This window comes from Erithacus rubecula, assembly GCF_903797595.1.
Source record: "Erithacus rubecula genome assembly, chromosome: 2".
NCBI classification, from domain to species: domain Eukaryota; kingdom Metazoa; phylum Chordata; class Aves; order Passeriformes; family Muscicapidae; genus Erithacus; species Erithacus rubecula.
Genome location: NC_136685.1, coordinates 92,052,387 through 92,071,823, shown reverse-complemented (window position 1 = coordinate 92,071,823; position 19,437 = coordinate 92,052,387).

The window sequence follows — 19,437 nt, the reverse complement described above, 5'->3', positions numbered from 1 at the left end:
TTCTCCCCTGAGTTCTGAGAATATCTCCTAGGTCCTGTGAGTGGCTCCCTGGGATCCACCTCACAAAGCAAGGCAGGCAAGGTGCTGTGAACAAATGCTGCTCCTGTTTGGGGATTTGCTGTTCACAAATGGTGACCCAGCCATGTGTGAGACCTGCTGTAAAGCTCTGTTGAAGCTAGAACTGTTCCATTCATCCACCTTGCAAGCTGTCCTGACTTTAGGTTGGACTTCAGAGCCAAGAGATTGTTAAACTTTCCATGCTAAGCAGCTCATATGCTTTATTCTTCTTGGTCACCCTGGGGATAACTGCATCCCCCTTCTTGTCTTGGCAGATGATTTTCTGAGGCTTCCTATAGCTTTGCCTTTCACAGATGTGACAGCAGCCTTTGGAAAAAGATGAAAGGTCCCTCCCCTCCCTCTGACAGATACAGGCTCGGGGTGTTTTGAGTGAAGCAGTTGTGTGGGAAGAGCACTGGTGCCTTATAGTGAGAAGCTCTGCCAAGGACTCCTTGCAGGTTGGTGTGTTGAATAGCACACGCAGGAGCTGGTGAGACTGGGGAGCCACAAGGGCTGTGGGAAAGGCAGATGGGAGAGTGTTTTGGCCTCCAGTCCTGCTTAGCCATGGTGAAGGTGCTCCCAGCATGTATACACCAGCAGCAGGAAGAACTCTGGGAACTGAAGGTGCTGATTCAGTAGGGAGGACAGAAATAAAGCCTGCTGTCTCTCACCCAAGCCAAGGAGGGAATCAGAGAGAGATAATGAGAAGTTGAGGGCTGGCTCATTTGCAGGTATCTGCTCTCCTGTGGCCTGTTTGCCTGCTGCTCCTTTAGGTGCTGCAGAGGAGTTACTGATGAGCAGGTTTCAAATGGTTTGAGCCAGCTGTAGATAATCAGAGCCATTTGTTTTCCCAGTGAGTGTGCAGCTGCTGGAAGCAGATTTCAGGTCCTGCTGTGTTCCCAGGAGTCATCCTGGCTGCTAGGTGCAGGGTTACTCTCTGTGCTCAGTTCAGTGCTCCTTTTGCTGAGGGGTTTCTTGCCTCTGCTGTCTCCACTCCTCCTGCCAGGCCTTTGACCCAATGAAGGAGCAGACTCCTTTCTTGTCTTGCTTTATTGTCTTCTGCATCTTTTCCAGTTTTGCCATTCCTCAGACTGGGAGGAAAGCAACTTCAAGTCAGTAATTTTTAAGGCATATTGCAGCAGGATGAATATTTGCCATGATCCTGATGAGCTTCTAGTGTGGTTATTATCAGTCAGCAGCTCTTCTTGGGAGCCTGGAGCCCAAGATGTCCTGCAGCAGTTCCAGCTTGCAGCTGCCTCCTTACTAGAAACAAAGGGCACTGTTGGGATGGCAGAATTGCACATTACAATCACCTGCTGAGCATCTCCAGTTGGTGCTGCCCAGGTGGAGAGGTGAGCTCAGGTGAGCCGGAGTGAGGAGCAGTAGCAGAACTTACCCAAGTGCAGCCAGCAATCCTAATGCTGACTCGGTGTCTGAGCTGCTCTGCCCTTTGCATTTCTATAGAGTCAGTGTCCTGTATCCTGCAGTATGTAGAGATGCAGTCCCTGGCCTTGGAAGCTGTCTGAGGTCCTGTTGAATTTGGCTGGATCCAGTCTGGCTTAAATCCTGCCCTGTGAGGTGCCCATCTGTTCCATGTCTTCCCAGGATGTGACGGGAGTTTGTCAGGCTGAGCCAAGAGCCTGTGAGCTCCTGCTTCAGGGCTGGGTTCATTTCAGTGGCAAGGAAAAATAACCTAAAGGTTTAATCCCGAGGATAAGAATGGCTGTATCTTGGAGGGGAAGAGTTCAGCACAGTGCAGAAATGCTTGAAAAACCTTCATGTGAACCAGAGAGTAAAATTTAAAATGTAACAGACCAATTCTGTTAGATAAATCAATAAACAAGAGGTTAAATATGATTTGACTCATATGCCTTGTCTTCACACTTCTGTACCTTAGTTTCTTTGATTGTCTATATATAAGAAGTGACATTGGAGAACTTGCCTTTATCCTGAAGATTTGTCATGGGGAGATGAAGGAGCTGTCTGGCACTAGTGAGTTTCATATCAAGTTGCTCTCCTGGCAGAGCAAGTGGAGCATTTAAAGATGATCACATTGTAGAGCAGCACAGTAAGTTGCTATAAGGATGGGCAGAAGTTTGTCTGTGATGTAGGGGCTCTGGATAAAGGGCTGCTGGGTGTAGAATCTCTCTGGTCTGGGCACATGCAGGTACAAAATGCCTAGTCAGAGCCATTGGCAGCAGCTTCAATGAGAACATGTTGGTTGTTAAAATCCATTGGGGTGATGGAAGAGCACACTGGTGTGAAAAACTGAGATACCAGCAGGTGGCTGAGGAGCTGCTCATATTTTCAGAGATCTGAACAGGGTCTGGCTGTCCTGAACCAAGCTTTGCCCTGTTAGCATCCACTTGGAAGCTCTTTTTAAGGCATCCAGCTTTGATTTAGTGTTGTGCTGTACCTCAGTGCTTTGCTCTGTCTTGTAACCCTTCAAGACCTGGGACTGAACTTCTGCAGTTCCTGATAAAATGAGCAAATTAGGTGTTCACTGTGTCCAGCTCTCCTATGAGCACTGAAAATGCCAGGGGAATTTTAGTGACAAAGTGACACTGAAGGCTTGCTAGTGCCATTCACCAAACCTCTTTCTCCCTAATATTGTATGAGCATTAGCAAGTAGTCCTGCACACCTTGGCTCCAGGGGCAGAGCAGCTGTACATGTGGCTGTTTTCCTCCTATATTTAACACAGCCATGATTGCATGCAGATATAGAAGGGGCTGATAAGCTGTTTGAGTGCTCAGCAGAGAAATGGCACCAAAATAGTCATAGTGTTATTCCTAATTGCAAGGGATGAGCAGGCAGGCTCATTAATCCTGCCTATCAGCAGCACAGAGCCTGTCTGCACCAGAATAGCCCTGATCTCAGCAAACCTGCATCCAGCCCTGGCCTCCTGTTTTCGACGTATTTGGACAAGACCAGCTTCCAGCACAGCCCCCAAGGGACTTCCACTTGGCTGGGCTGTCCACAGCAGAGGTGACCCAGGGTGTGAGGGGTTCTGCAGCACTTTGGGAGGCTGCCAGGGTGCACACACCTCTGTGCAGCCCTGGCCTTAGGCTGAGCAAGAGAGCTGCTTTGGCAGGTGCTGCAGCACAGGTACCCAGAGAATCATGGAATGGCTGTAGCTGGAAAAGTCCTCTAAGATTGAGTCTGACCATCAACTGCTGCTGGCAAGGGCTGAACCACTGCCCCAGCAATCTCCCATGTGTGCAGGTGACTAAGTATTGTGCAGGCAGCAGGTTTGCTTTGGGGACAGGCTAATAATGCCTGTTGAAAGAGAGGGGCCTTTTTCCTCCTTTTCCTTCATTTTAGTTGTGCATGTTGTATCATCTCTGAAGGCTGCAGAGCTAGGAGCTTCCTACAGCACACTGCTGAGGTGGGGATGTGCCAGCTGAGTGCTGGCAGCTGGCTGGGACTGCTCAGTCAGTGCCTGCCCATCTCAGGTTGGGCACCTGCAGAGCTGAGCTCTTCTCCCTCCACTCACCACCTGGCAAAGAGCACCTTGCAAACCATCCCCTCCAGGGTGTGCTCAACCTAGTGGCTCTCCCAGCTGAATTCCTGAGGTGGCTGGGCTGGATAAACCACTGGAGAATTAAGTAAATCATCTCTTGCTGCCTTTGCCCTGCTTTTGCTGGGGTGACTGCCCATTGTGCATGGGGAAGGAGAGGAACCATGGCTTGGTGCAATCTGTCAGAGTAAGGGTCACGTATGGGGAAACTGGGCAAAAGGATTTCTGGATCATCCTGACATCCCAAGGAAGTTTACCATAGGATTTTTGCTTCTTCAACCTCTCCTATTCTACGTTTCTGTCTGCCAGGTGTCTCCAGCAGCCTTCCAGGCACGTGGTGTACACCCACAGAATAATGATGGTTTGCCTATTGAAATTCTCCTTTCTGTTTCAGCTGGAAATGGGCGTTCTCTTTGCTTCCTTTTTCACCCTTAAAGTGAAAAAAAATCGAAAAAATGATTGAAGGGTGGAAAAGACATGCAGCCCTGCAGCCCTTTTGCCATAAAGGTTAAATTCTGTGTCCCCATGGAGGGCACTTGGGCACTTCTTTATCACCTTGCTGGCTCTGTCTGCCTCACTGAGGCTTCCTTGCACTTATCATGAGAAGGCTCAGGTTTCTGTCCCTCACAATCTGACTGAACCTGAGCTATTTGAGGCTAAAATTTTCCATGCTGGGTAGGTGCCAAGGCTGAGCACCCCTTTATGAACATCTGAAGCTGATTTAATCTATTTCCATTGTATTCTTAGGTAATTCTCTTTTAACTTGAATTGATGAGAGTGCTTGGAATAAGATGTTTTGATTTTATTCATGAGGAAGATTAAAATAATTTAAATTTCATTAGGAAAACAATTAATTTCATTAACAGCAAGACATTGCATAGAATGCATAATTCTCCTAAGGGTTTTGCTTGGAAAATAATTGGCAAGGAACCTTTTGATAAGGTCAGAGCGTGTCACTTTAACCTTTTTAGTGATGAAACTGTTCAATTGCTCACCCCCCTAAAAGGGCTTCATCTTCTGAATGCACATCCAAATGAAATAAATTTGTTGGTCAAAATAAGTTTTTTATGCTTTCTTCAAAACTTTTTGGTCATCTGGGAAGGAACTATTTTTAAAATGGCTCAGTGTGGGTAGTTTTTGAGACTATGGTGTTCCTTCCAATAAGGAATGCTAATGCTACCAGTGGGTAATGATCCCAAATAGTAATTGTGAGAGAGAGGGGAGTACCCTGAAAGTGCAAGAGAGAGACTTATGGGAGCTTTGTGTTTGTAGTCTTGACAAAGAACTGCTCCTTTTCTGCTGAGACTGAGGTTGAGCTGGACATTCCCTGCTGGATATCCCTGTGAGGATCTCCCTGACCTGGGAATCTCACCTTGCATCCGTGCCAGGGGAGATTTTCTTGTTTCTGCTCCTCCTTCTGGGCAGGCAGGCATTGATGTGCTGAAGTGTGGTCTCAATGCAACATATATGATTTGGTTTGTCTGTGGCAAAGGACAACAAGCAGTAAATGCTGGTAAAAAGAGTCACAATACACTGTCAGAAAATCAGCCCAAAATGTGCTGGAAAGAGCAAAACAGTCCATAATCATGGTAAGACCATTATCCTGTGAGAACCTGCCATCTAAGGTTGAATTAGAAACAAGCAAATGATGCCTCCAAGGGATTTTAATATTTTGGTAATTCAGAGATATATATTATTTAGTTGGTAATGTACCTCTTATTTCTTTTAACAGCATCAGCACCTTTTGCAGGGCAGGTATCAAGGGCATTGGTTACATTTAATGCAGATAATTCCACTGATTAGGAAAAAGGTGTTCTTTTAAATAACTGCTCAGCATTTTTTCTTTATTAAAACTTCAGAATTTTGTGTCTTGTATTCAGTTTTAGTTATGCATGGATGATACTATGGTTGGCTCCTCTGAATTATTTTGTAGAGATTTGTGGCATTTTTTGAAACTTGCTAGCAAAATTTTCATAGACCTGTCATCACAGCATTTAAGCAATCTCATTTACTCAAAAGCATCCTTGCAATTATAGTTTGAGTAAATTTTACATAATTAACCTACTTTGAAATGTCTGATTTTGGTTTTGCTGCTTTGGGGCTAAAGTCCCCAAAGTTTCTAAGCTTCTGCAAAGTGAAACCCTCTCAAATGCCTGATCTCAAAAACCCTGTGGGTGCTGCCTGAAGCTGAAGTTCTCAAAAACCTGGAAGTTTTGATTCTCTTTCCACACACCTGGTTCCTCTTGCTCCTCTCCCCACGTTCTGTGTCCTACAAACAAAATTCTGAGATAAGAACTTTCCCCTTTCTCCCCTATTATGTTTTGACCACTTGTTTATCCTGTTCCAGGCAGGATGCAATATTTCTCAGAAAAGGTGGTTCTTTTTTTCTTCCTTATCAGTCCCACTGTAACCCAGAAAATAGATCAGTGAAAGTTCAAATTCCAATCTAGTTATCAAAATCACAGTGTTGGAGTTATGAAATATATCTGCCTCTCTGTACCCATGCTTTCAAAATTACTCACTAATGTTGGCAGCTTGAGCAGAAATCTGTGTGTCCATTTGAAAGTGGCTACTAATAATTCCAGATTTTAAGCCTTGCCATGTTTAGCACCAGTTTTTTATCACTTTCTTGTAGTCCCTGTAGACTCCAAGGGTGGTGGTAAACATCAGCCATGCTCACAATTTGACCCACCTCAATCCACTCACAATGTATCTTTCCCACTACTGGAAGTTCATCCTGTTTATTTTGCACTAGCTCAGATTTCTTCCTTCATCATCTTTGCCTTTCCTGACCCTGAGGTTGAATGCCACAGAAATAATCCTCCACAGACACTTGGCCAGCCTGTTTTCTGTCCTCCTAATCACAGACTAGCTGGCTGATTGACTAATTTTATTTCTATTATTGAATTTTATTCATAAGACTTTAAAGGATTTATTTTTGAAAACAAATAAGGGGATAATTATTTCATGTAATTATTTTATTAATGTACTTTACAGCATTTTTTACCTTGTGTTGAGGTTTTTATATACTTAGTGTATTATAGTCCTGAGAGGAAGGCTGGGTTTTGAAATTCCAATAAATAACTTTAAATTAACTTCTAATCATAAAGAAGTCAATCTTATGCCTGACTTCTAAGCTACTCTGAGCTGACAAATTCAATTTCTGAAGCACCTTCTTCCTGTGATCTCCTCCCTGCCTGGTAGACAGCATGGTCTTTAAATTTCTCCTTGAGAAGCTCATTTGGTGTTGATTTTGAGTGTGAACTCTGGGTCTCCTGTTGGCTGTGTGGGTGACAGGGCAGCTCCATCTGTGTTGTCAGGTCACTTCTCAGCCAGGTAGTTTCCCAAAAGCTCAGAGATACCTGTGGCATACAAAAAATGTCCCAGCAGTGAATGGATTTCAGCATCACTAAATGCCAGCTGGAGGCTACAACTTGGAGTCCTCTATTCAAATATGCCTTTTTTTTTTCCTTTTTCCTTTTTTTTTTTTTTTTTAATGTGTAAAGAATTTAATGATTGGCAGCTCAGACTTCACAGTTTCAATTCAAAGGCATTGCTGCTCTTGCTGTTCTGTGTGCATGGGCAGGGGAGCTGAGCTCCTGCCAGCCTGAAGGAAGTTCTTCAGCAGCAACACTCTTGCAGTGATCACTTGCAGTCTATGAGTATTCCATAAAAATAACAAACAAATCTGCTGCCAGAATCTATAGAAGCCTTTTCATAAATCCTGAGGCAAACTGGGGCTGTAGTAATTGCTGCCAAGCAGGACTGAATAATGTTTCTTTGTAGCATAAAATTTGGGGTGAGAAAAGTCGAATTAAATACCTCAAACGATGCAAATTTAAGACATTTAAAGAATAAGTAGCTTTCTGGATGATAAGCAGAACCACAATCCTTTCTCCACATCTTTCCCTTGTTGATAACCAAGGGGGGACTTGGTTATGAGGACATAGGTTATGGCTGGGATTGCTCAAGAAATGACATTTTCTAACTGACAGGAAAGAGTGGAAGTGGGCAGCTGGGAATGAAAGTCTCCACCAGAGGAAAGGATGAGTTGATAGAATAGATAGAAAAGATAGAATTGTTATGCAGAGCTTCAAAAGTGACTGGGAAACAGCCTTGGGTCTGGGACATCTGTGCCTTGTCTGAAAATGCCTGCACCAGGTACTGTGATACGTGTTCTGGTTTGTCCTAACCTCATGGTGGGTGTTCCCAAGAGATCCTGACATTCCTGATGCTTTCCCTCTCAAAGGTGGGCTCTCAGTGAGGGTGGGACACTGAAGTCGGTGTCACCCTGTCCTCAGCCTGTTGTCCCCTGCCAAGTCTGCAGACATTCCTCAAACCTGGGTGACAAAGGAGGGTGAGATGTGGCTCCTGTGCTGCCTCTGCTCCCAGGGGAGCTGTGGTCCCCAGGCTACAGACTGGGAGCCCCAAAGGCAGACAGGAATCCAGCCTTTCATTGGAAATGTGATGTGAACTTGGAGTACAGCTGAAATTAAATGGGAATTAAAATTCAGCTTAAAATGCTGGATGTCATGTAAAACTAAATAGTCATCAACTGGTGTGAGCTACAGGCTTATGATGATGATGATGATAATTTCCCTGTCTTATCTAATTAGATGTAATAGGATCAAAATATAACAATATCATTGAATTACAATAATTGCAGGAAAGTGTGAATCATAGCACAGCTAAAGCTCATGAAACTCGGCGTCAGGTTTCTTGCATTCATTGCTGGAAGTGGCTAAAGCAGGAGCTGTGGTGAAACTCCTGACAGACAAAGATGGGTGATTTATATGGGGCTGGGTTTGGGGGTTAGATTATACACCAGAAAACAAGGAGCTGCCTTCCTCAGGAGGATCTCCAAAGCCACTTTTTCTCTTCCACTTGTTCTTTTTCTGGCTGTGGCTGGGCAGAGCTGGGACCATTTGTCACCATCCTCCAGGCTCTTGTGATCCCAAATCTCATCTTCCCCTGCTTGGTGGAGACCAAACAGGCAAATAAATGTGCAGGCTGAAGCTCCCCTGAGCTGATACTGGGTTTTCCTGGAGGGTTTCCACAGGGTATGAGGATCCTCACTTTCCTCTTCCCCTTTCCTTGCTGTTCCCAGCTGGAATGCTGAGGGTGCTGTGTGCAAGTGCTGCTGTGAACAGGACACGTCAGGGCTGATGCTGCAGGCATTCCCCACCCCTGGATGGGTCAGGCAGATGCTGGCTGGAGGGAGCTCTGTGTGGAAGTCACTAAAGCAAAATTTGGGTGGTGGCTAGTCTGCTGAAGAGGCAGAGAGACCTTCTAACCAAACACAAGTGGTAGGGCAGAAAGGTCAGGACATTATCTTGTAATTTCCAGAACTGGTAGCAAAGTGTCCAGCTTGGTACCAAGATTCCCAAAGGTGAGAACATTCAGAAAATTTTTGGTGAATATTTCTGTTTTGGCTTGCTTGGTGGATGTGTTTATTGAGTTCCTTCCTGCTGTCCGTGGTCCTAAAGAAGGAATGAGGCAGATTTGTGGGTGCTGGGATGTTTTCATGATTTGGGGGTGTGCTTGTGGAGCAGTAACTTAGGACACAGTGGATGTCAGCATTTGGCCTTGACAGTTGTGTGCCTGCATGAAAAATGCAGCAGTCCTGGGGAAAGAGGAGGGGGAGAACCAGGAGTTGTTAAGGAGAACCACAAAGCCAGCAGCCAGCATGATGAGATCATGGTGTCTGAGGGTAATGTGGCTCCTGGGAAAGGTCTTGGTGACTGATTAATTTTCTGCCTGTGCAGAGACAGTTTCTGGGTCCTGCCAGTGGTCAATAAAAGCACAAGCATTGCTTCATGAAGCCAAAGCTGACCAAGTTCCTGGGTGGGACTGTTGGTCTGACTTGTGTTGGGGCATGTGGGGCTTGGTCCATGTGTGTGCTGACCCTACATTTCATGTACTCAGCCTGTCTGACTTCCTCAAAGGCACTGAAGCTGTTTGCTCTGCCTCAGAAGATGCTCTCACAGCGGGTGAGGAGGAGCTCTGAGAGTCAGTGACTGAATTACTCCATGCCTCTGAAGTGTTTGTGGGTAGAGGGACGGCTGGAAAAGCGGAGGAGATAATGACTGTGCTGTCTTGGCAAGAGCAGGGAAGGCACAAGGATGCAGAGCAAGATTGACTTGTCTCTAGGATACATAAAGACACTACATCCTGACCTGTAAAATGTTTGAGCTTCAACAACACAGAAATTAGGGGGGTGATGTCCCTAATAGCAGCCCCTGGCACATTTTCATTTCATGATGACCATTAAAACCATAGCATGCCAAGAAAGCTGTGCCTCTCCCCCTGCCAGTGCACAGATCTCCAGTTGGCTCCCCAATAACATCAGTTATTGATGAGTAAAGGCAATAAATGCCTGCAGGGGGTTGTCTGTGGCTTCCTGTGTATTAGCAAATACCCTGCTGTTGTCTTACAGAAAATTAATGAAATCCAAGCAGTGGGAAATCAGTGCTGTGTTTTGGCTGGCAAGCAGCAGTGTGTCGATTTTCCTCTCCTCCCCCCACCCCCTGCAAATTATGAGGTGCCTGGATTAGTGACATAAGAATGAGTAAGGTTTTTCTGAGTTTGCTTACATAAAATCTAGTCCAAGTACATTTACTGAGGGGATACAGTTTTTCCTAGCATTAAATCACAGCCTGCTCTGGCAGTGAGTCCCAAGCCTTTCCAGTAGGCAGAGCTCCCTTTCCCACCTACCACCAAGAAGGGCAGACTCAGCCCCATCTACCCCCAGCCCTATAATGAGTCCCAGGGGAGAAACATATATATTTTATGGATGATTAGTAAATTCTGTGCAGACACAATCCTAATATTTCTCCAGGCAGTTCTTATGAAAGCACTGCTGCAAATAAATACAGATGCCCTTTGTATTTTTTGTCTTAATGTAAGAACTGTTCATCTGTGAGGTGTCAACAGACCCCATCACCACCACCCAGCAAGAAAGGGACTGCACCCCAGACTGTGTTAGTCCACTAGCTGCATCTGAACAGCCTCTTTTAGAATAGTTTTAGATTTTGACCTCCTTAGGTCCAAACAGACAGTGTTGTCTCAGATGCCATCTGCATAAAGGATCCTCATGTGTTTCATGCCAGTGAAGCTGTCAGCCAGGTCTCTGAGCCATCTGAGACCCCCTCTGGGGCAAGGCACAAAAAAATCTAAAGGAAGGTTTTCCTCTGAAAACACAAAGGAAAGCTATTGCTTGTGGTGGCCTAGATGAATAGGAAATAGCTAAGGAAAGGGACTGGATTTTAGGGATAGACACAGCAGCACCCTAGAGAAACAGATTGCTGGAGACATGGGGGGACTGTAGCAGAACTTGGCCATGTGCTGCATGTCCTGTAATATGGAAAAATGTGTTGTGTCCCCTGGCAGAGCAGCCAGAGAAAATAGCAGGAGGGCTTGGGGTGCTGCCCCATCCCCCAGCCAGGGAGATGATTACAAAAAGGAATAACCAAACAAGAACAGAGAGATGTTAATTAGCACAGGAGGCTAATTCCATTAGGACATGGAAGCCCCTGGCTCATGCTGGCCTGGGATGAGACAGCTGCTCCCTCCCAGGGCTGGGAAAGGGGAAGGGCAGGAGCTGTGTGCTGCAGGGCAGGACATAGGTAATTCCCAGGGCTTGAGTCTAACTGAGCCTGCCAGGGGCTGTCACAGCAATGTGCAGGGACACATCCCAGGGAACATTCATCTGGCAGCTTTGGGCTGGACTTGTGGAGCACCTCTGAATGCCAGCTTCAGGTAGCTCAGCGTTTCCCACTCCTCCTGGAGGATGTGCATGTGTGTCCCTGGCACCACAGCATTCCCTGCCTGCTTACCAATGGGTGCTCTGTGATTTGGTGTGCACTGATGCTGGCAGCTTACATAAACAGGATTGCTGCTGCTGAATGAGCAGCAGTGGGCTCCAGCTCTTCTGACTGACTGCTCTGCTCACAGAAATAAATAGGAGGCGTTTTTTAAGTCCTTCTGACTTTGAACACTGCACTGTGAGCCAATCTTTTATATTAAAAATAACACATCCTTACACAGTCTGTTTTGGAGTGCCTGTGTATCTCTGCTTCCCTTCCCTCTTCTGTGCTTAAATACTGATTAATTAATCAGGCTTTTCTCTGCATGAATGATAGGATCTCTGGCAAGCAATATGATACTGCTATCCTCATGCTGGCCATTGAAATCTAGGGACAAACTACTGCAAATCACTGTCAGCAGTGCAAGACAGCACTGTAGCTTTTGAGCAGGGGAAATATCATGCATAAAATATTAGATAAGGTCTTTATTTGAATGAATCTGATTTTTTTTTAAGGACTGGATAATTATGTTTGCTTCACCTAACACAAATGTGTTGAACTTTAATCCTCTTTATACCTGTGCATTGTGTAATGCCAGTACAAAGTATTAAACCTGACCAAAGCAATATGGGAATTTTCAACTGCAAAACTGATTTTTCATTTTTATTTTATGTGAACTATTCACCATTTAATTTTTGTTTGACTTGTGTAGGGTCCCTTTCTCCTGGTTCATTTTGCCTGGCTGTGGGGATTTTAACCTCCGTATCAATTGGAATTTGTGCCAGAAGCTTTTGGAACTCATTCCTGCAGAAAGCTTTGCCTGGGAAGATAAAGAGGAAGGATTGTTTGATACATCAGTAATAAATTACATCCTCTTATCAGTGTGACTTATCTAATAAGAGCCCAGTTTGGTGTCAGGAAGCGTGTGCTATATTCTCATTTCTGTACTGACGTAGTAGCCAGCCTTGCTAATCATTTTGTCTCTTCTTTCCCACTTGTAAATTGAGGCTGATGATGCTTTCCTCCCTTCATAACCTGCTTTAAAACCCACAGAAGGAGATTGCTGTGGATGATCAAAGGGGAGCCTGATTGCACTGTTCAGTACATCAAAAATGGGGTTTATTACATGAGTTCTACTACTGGAAATCTTGAATTTACATTTACAGTGGTATGAGCCTGACTGAAAGCTCACTGACGTCAATGCAGGGCTTTGCACTGGTTTCAAAGGACATTAAATGAAGCTTTATATAAAAATGCATGCTTCATCCTTTTTGCTGACTGTCATATTTTCCATGTGTGAAATGAGACTTAATTCACTTGAACTATCAGAGGATATACAATGCACATTTTGCAGACTGAACAGAGAGAAGGGCCCCACAAAAAATTTGGGGCAGAGTTCTGTTTGTGGTGATCTTAGAAAATCATATAGCTCTTTCTCATTTCTGAAAATAGCAAAAGCACCACTGTAAAATAGGGATTGGAATCCTGATCTTCTCCCTCTTCAGACTACAGAAATGTGTGCTGGGTCTAGCCTGGCAAATCCCTCCTAGTGATTGAATGGCAGGCATTCAACCTGCTAAAAGAAGAAACAACATATGTGGGCACAGAAAATAGATAGAGGCACTTCATTAAGAAAAACCAACACAATGTGTGCTCTTGAATTATTAGTGCAAGAAGAGATCAGTGATTACATATGCCCTGTCCCTTCCCCTTTGTTTGCAGTGTCCAAGGAGACTTTTGTGCAGTAGGCTGTGTGTGTGCATGAAATCTCTGTCCCTTGACATTCAGCTGCCCATACCTGACCCACTGAGTTGTACAGATCAGTGAACACACCCCTGTTAAACTGGCAGCCTTTAAAGACACCTCTCTCCCTTCCACACATGCAAATAAAGCAGCTAGAGTCTTCTAGATCATTCCTCCTGCCAGCCAAGCCTTGATTTTTAAGATTGCCAATTATCCCTTTAGAAGCAAGTAATAATCCTGAAAATTTGTGTTCTTTTTACTGATTACAATTATACTGTAGCTTCAGCCTCCTATTTTCTGCAGCTACCCAAAGGCAAATGCTCAGCTGAGTTATTTCAGCAGAGAATCAGACCCAAAAAGGGGTAAATTGTGGTTGGGACTTGGTCTGCCATGGATAGAGTTATGGACAAATTTGCCACAGATAAATCCGTAACTGAAACAACACTGTCTTGTGGCACTTTTGGAGATAGATGCTCACCTGCTTGGTTTCTTTTGGTGTGTTTTCTGGTTCTTGACTCTTGAATCTGGCCTCTGCCTGTCTGGAATTGCAAAAAAATCCTCATTTCCCTGTGCCTTTCTCAGTCAGTCCAGCTGCAGCAGCTGGTGGTGAGCCCTTATCCTCCTGAAAGGTATTTTATCCACCCTTTCCTCAGAATGGCCACACTTAGGGACAGTGGCAATTGTGCACAGGGTTTGATAAACATGTGCAGGGTTTTCTCAAGCTCTAAAACTGAATTGCTCTTTTCATTATCACACTGAGGAATGTCATAGGTTAGAGACAGGTAAATATATAGCCTGGCTTTCAGGTGTATGGCCTCTACTTCCAAGAAACAACTCTTTCAGCAATCAACATAACAGATGTACAGACATGTATCCACATGGAGCTACTGTGAGGCCATGGGATAACACAGAAGCCTTAAAATGAATGAAAGCTATGTATTTGGGGCAACAATGCCAATTTCCATTTTGAGTTTAGGTTTACAAGCAGAATTGTTTGGAGGAAAACAGAGATATAAGTAGAGATTAGCAATGGTGTTGCAGAGGCCAGAAAAATTCCCCAGTTTAACTATAACACAAAGTCTATTTCAGAATTGAGCATAGCTTTCAGATAAGGTTTTTTTTCCTCTGCTGAAATCCATCACAAGGTATGGGATACATAATCTTAATGATCAGTCAATCCACTCTTGCTATGTGTTTTATTTCTAGGATGAATTGGCCTAGAATCATTCTTCCATCAGTCCATTCCCACTACACTTTTGTTTGCTGAATGTAAGAGCCATTAGTTATGGCAGTTGTGGAAATTGTTGATTAAACTGTGAAGAAAACATTTGTAATGTTTTTGGGGTTTTTTCTATAAATGCTTTGGACCAAGTTGTGTGCATCCCTCCATCTCTGTTTCCATTCTCCACTGAACCCATCAAGTTTCCTGACTGCTTTCTAGGCATGTGGGTAGCAGAATGCAGCACAGCAGTGGCTGCAACAGAGCCAAATGAGAGGCTATTTGGCTTCCTGATATTCCCCTGCTTGCAGGATTTGATTATGCTGATCCCACTGTCACAGTGGATTGATAAACCCATCACGAGAAGCCTTTTTTAATAGTTGCTGGTTCCCTGTGAGCATGGCCTGGGTGCCTCCCCTGGGGGTGCTGAGCCACTCAGTCACTTCTCCAGAGCAGGAGGCTGTTCTTGGCTCAGCAGCAGCTCAGGCCAGCAGCCACCACTGCCTGTCCTCCTTCCTCCCTGATCCTCAGGTCTCTCTGCCATTTGTGACCCTGGATTGAGAGTGATTCTGTTTGTGCTGCAGCTGGCAAAATGTGGTGAACGACACTGGGTGAGGACCATTCATTCAGAAAACCCACCTGTGTTTGAAAGGGATCCTTTATTGCCCAGGCTCAGAGCCACTTGGTGAGTGCCACATAGATCAGTACTGTTGTCATTCCTTGGTCCAGGAGGGAGGTGATGGCAGAAGGGTAGAAGCTGTGGCCTCTGTTCCAGTCCCACACCAGCCATCCTCTTGTCTTGGTCCAAACTCTGCCTTTCTGGTACAACATTCCTGTTCTTGCCCTCTCCTGGAGCTTCAGAGGTTTCAAGATTCAGCTTCAGTCATCTAAACAACTCTTTGGGCAACTATTTTTACAACTTGAATCCACATTAGCTTTCGTTAACCTTCGCCTGTTATTTTTATAACACAGGGTATTTCATCACCTTATGATACCATATTTCATCACCATATGATAGGAGCTGGTGCTCTCTTACCTATTTCTGTAGCAGAGAAACATCTATCAACTACTACTGTATTTTTTTTAATGTTAAAATTTTAATGTGTATTATTTTCCTTTCTTAGCATCCTCAGAAAAACCCAACCTCCTTTCTTTAGTATTAAATTTAATTTATTTTCTTTTTATCATCTGTTCTTTCAGATTTAAATTTGTATTATTAGCTAACAGTTTCTGCACTTGGCTGTGTATTACAGCTTGGAGTTTTAATGTTGTTTTAGGTGTACAGTTGCTCACTCCTCCTCTTGAAGCCAAGGGCTTCTAAAATTATTTAATATTTTTGGTTTTTTTAATGTGGATTCTTCATTCCTGGGTCACTTAGTAAAATGCTGTTAAATAATGATAGTTCATAATGCTATGTATCTTTTTTTTTTCATATCACTGTCAAGTATTTTTAGCTGTGTGAAATGGCAGGAAGTAGATTCAAATCAGCAGCTTGGGCTGTCCATTTGTGGTGTTCAAAATGAAGAGACAAGGCACTCACATGTACCAAAGTGTCACCCTTGGTTTCTGGTTTGATTTTCTTTCTCCTTGCTCTTGGTTAGATTGAGCTTCCTCGAGTCAGGAAATGGTTGAAACTGCTGCTGGCAATGTAAAAAATAAGGACATGTTTTAGTTGTGGCAGTTTGACACCTCTGAAACAAGATCCTGGTGCTGAAATGTTGGTCATGATGCTGAATGAGAAAGCTGTGTTAGCTCTTGAAGCCTCCCTCTCTCATCTTCTCCCATCACTTGTGTGGTTTTGGAGGCCTGTAGGAGATAATGAAACATTAATCTGCCCTGCATTTTTCAGAGCATTGACTCGTGCATTTGTATTTGTTGGTGGGATGTCACTGACAACACAGCACTGTATTTGACAAAAAGCTATTTCTTCCAATTAAAACCTCTGTATACACAGTTGTAGCCAAGAACAGATTTCACTGAATTCCCCTTGGAGTCTCAATTTTTTTTTTCACCTTTCTTTATTCCTTGCTTTCTCTCTAATAACCTCTTTCTGTCTTGTGGTGTTTACATGCTGCTCCCAATAACATCTGCAATTTATGAGTGTTACTTTTGGTGCACTGAAAGATCAAAAACAATGTCCAAAGAGCATGACGCAGTATTCTCAGCTTTGATATTACTTTATTTTTAGTTGTTCTCCCTACACAGAGCAGCATGACATTTTCTGTCAGCTCCTGCTACGATTTTTCTAGACTGCATTGCCTGAGGCCAAAATGATTATAAATTTGTATTTTTGAGGTGGACTGTTTTAGGTTTCACTGAGATGTTAGCAGCAATCACTCCTGAAACAGCTGGGGTTTTTTCCCACAAAATATTTTAGCTGCAGATTAAGGCAACAAATTTGCTTCAGCCTTTTTGTGTCTTTTTCAAGATGTGTCAGAAGAGGTTGCCTTTAAAAGCACCAGGGCAGGATAGTTATGAAAGAATAATTTTCTTCTTTCTTTCTGGTACTTGTTCCAGTTAGCACCACACTAGCTCTCGTTGCATGCTCCTATCAGCACTGGAGGGCTTTCCAGAGAGAAGGGAAATCTCACCAGTGAGGAAAGCCAGTCACAACTTCAGATAGCAGAGGAGTGGCAGAACTGGAAACAGGGACAAGTTTTTGAATCCCAGTGTCTAAAATACTGCTTGATTTTTTTTTTTAATTTTTTTTAATTACTTTTTTAAGGTATTTTTTTAACCCAACATGCCCAATGGTTTCATTATCTCCAGCTCCTCATTATACTCTCCAGTGAGTTATAGGGAGGGAAAGGTCAACTGGGAAATCTGTCTGGCTGCTTCCTGACAGTGTTACCAGATGTGGGGAAAGTTAAGGTGCAAAACCCCACCTGCCCCATCATAAACTTTCCAAAATTGGCTTTGTGGTGTATTTCCATAGTCCCCAGTCCCAGTTTGTACTGCGTGTGCAGGAACTGAATGGGCAGCATTTATCACAGGACACTGCAGGTGCTATTTCCATGGGAAGGGCTGGGGTTTCCTTGTGCATTTCTATACTTACATTCTGTATGAAACCTCATCTGAAACACTTCAGTAACAGCTGGATCTGCCAGAAGATTTCTTTGAAAACTTCCATGAAATCAGGTGTTTTTTATGGATAAGACACATGACTCCATTGGAAATGAGAAGTCCTAACCATTGTGCACTCTGGATTCCCAGGGGAAGGTATTTTTAGACCTGCCATAAGCACTACCAGGTCTGTCCTGTCAGCTCTCCAGAAGGCATTTAAGCTTTTCTGGAAGCCAGTTGTGCTCTGGAAGCTCCACAAGCCCAGCAATGTATGGGCTTGGTGTGCCCAGCTCCTGGGTTTTTCAACCAAGCATTCCCACTGCACAGCTCCTTTGGGCTCCCTCACTGCATCCAGTGCCAAGCTGTGCTCCATCTCCTCCAACACAGCCTGCCAGACACTGCCCAGCTTGGCTGGCAACTCAAAATGCTCAGTAAAAGTGTTATGGCCTTCAGTAAGTGAGGGCAGGTGGGTTGGAGTGGACAGGAGAAGAGAAGGCTCTGGGGAGACATTATAGCAGAACCTGAAAGGGTCTGCAAGAGAGCTGGAGAGGGACCTTTCACAAGGAAAAGTACTGACAGGAAAGGGGGAATGGCTTCAAACTGAGAGAGTAGGTTTGGATTGGATATTAGGGAGAAATTCTGAACTGTGAGGGTGGTGAGGCACCAGCACAGGTTGCCCAGAGAAGCTGGGGAGGTCCCATCCCTGGAAATGTTCAAGGTCACACTTATCTGGTTGAAGGTGTCCCTGCCCATGGCAGTGGGCTGGAACTGGATGATTTTTATGGTTCCTTTCAGTCCAGAACACTTTGAGATTCTAGATTCCATGTCTGGCAGGGTAGTGCTGGAAGGATCCAGAAAATGTTAAAAGGATTAACTCTGAGCGAAGAGGGTTAGGGAGAAAAAGGGATTTTACACTGAAATAGGGCTAAAAGGCAAAAAAAACCCCAGCCAACAAAAACCACAACAAACCAACCAAAAACCCCCATAAAAGCTGAGGTTGGGAGGAAGCTATGGAAAGGAAAAGAAGCTCAATGTCTCTGTTAGCCTGGGGATGTGAGACTGATTAGTTTCTTAACCTCTTAATATTTGACTAGATGTGAAACCAATAAGGTTTTATTAGTTTTTAAGATACTGTCCATTGCAGGGCACTTCCTGCTGAAGGAGGGACTTTCACTCAAGAGTTTGGGGTAATAAAAGGAAGGGATCAGGCTGCATGTGCAGGGTAGAAGAGCCATGATTCCATAAAATACAGTGCAAATATTTAGGGGATAGGAAGGTCCTGAAACAGGTTGTTTGTGAGTCAATAAGGCCCATAATCTTAGAGAAGCTCAAGTACCCTTATCCTCCATTTCCAGTGCTGGTATCCATGGCTCATGGGAAATATCTGTGCAACCCAGCTATCTATAGTTCCTACGTAATATGTAAAATTTAAATGCCTAAGGAGGACTTTCTTAGAAACCAGAGTATACTTGTCATGCTATTTAGACAACCAGTATTTCAGGGTAAGAATATAGAGATATGGACTACAGCCAGGAGGATAAATATGTATGGCCACAGCAGAATGTGACTGAATCCCATCTGAGAGTTCCCAGTGCTAAGTCAGTACAAGTGTCTGCTTCCCTCAGTCAGAGCTGGCTTTGAGGGATGTGTCCCATGAAGGGAAAGTGCTGCTGCAAACTCTTGGAGCTAGGAAGGTGTTAAAACCACAGATAAAATATGAAGCTGTATTACATAAGATTTGGAAAAGTCCAGATTGCCTCTCCTCAGCTAATCTGTCATAGCCATCTGCTGGCTTGCTGCTGTCTCACAGCAAATACAAGCTGGTTTAAGTTAGTTTAGTGGGGTTTTGAGGTGTGGTTGGGTTTTTTTGGGATCAGACACTGTGTGCTGTTTCAGGTGAGAACAGGCCTAAGGAAAGTTAGTGTGACACACAGTGCCAATGTTGGAGCTCACAGGCTGCTAGGAGCAGCTCATCAGGCATAAAATAATCCTTATTTTGGCAGATTATCAACTCTGAAATGTGAAAATAATG